This window comes from Monopterus albus, unplaced genomic scaffold (genome assembly GCF_001952655.1).
Source record: "Monopterus albus unplaced genomic scaffold, M_albus_1.0 scaffold8713.1, whole genome shotgun sequence".
Taxonomy (NCBI): Eukaryota; Metazoa; Chordata; class Actinopteri; order Synbranchiformes; family Synbranchidae; genus Monopterus; species Monopterus albus.
Genome location: NW_018136561.1, coordinates 1 through 497, shown reverse-complemented (window position 1 = coordinate 497; position 497 = coordinate 1). Strand labels below are relative to the sequence as shown.

The following is a 497-nucleotide window of genomic DNA, read 5'->3' as shown; positions in this document are numbered from 1 at the left end:
AGTTTGTCTTGTACAGCACTGTCTGGACATAAATTACCCAGTGTGTAGAGACACAGCTCCTGTGTACACATGTAGGAAGTTTCAAGTCTCCTGCATAATTAGGTGATTACATTTCATACTTCCTGGTGGGTACTCACAGTGAACTTGGTGCTCTGTCCGGACAGGTAGGTGAGCAGGTAGGGAGTGGCAGGCAGACAGGCTGCAGCCACGCTGGTGTGGGCGGAAAGAGACAGCTCATGAAGACACCGACCAGCCTGCAGACGCCACTGTGCATTGGAGCCAGTGAGAAGACTGACCAGCAGGTGCATGCCGTTCTCCTGCCTGAAAAGAAAGGCGGATTCACAGATAGATACAACACCTAATAAACAGACTCATTTGACGAGGCAACAACAGTTACCACTGTACTTGAGAAAGGTGAGACGTGCTGATGGGTCACGGAGAGCTTTGCTCAAGGCTTTCAGCTGGGCCTCCCTCTCTGGCCCGCTGTGCTTAAGTTT

General features: G+C 51.1%; 1 long non-coding RNA gene across 1 annotated transcript; it reads right to left on the bottom strand.

The window, feature by feature from the left end:
• On the bottom strand, nucleotides 1-491 carry LOC109954407 (uncharacterized). Its single transcript, XR_002274112.1, has 3 exons — nucleotides 406-491; nucleotides 138-321; nucleotides 1-59 (listed from the first exon to the last, which is right to left on the bottom strand). It is a non-coding gene; the product is annotated as an uncharacterized LOC109954407 (long non-coding RNA).
• Between the last annotated feature and the right edge of the window lie 6 nt (nucleotides 492-497).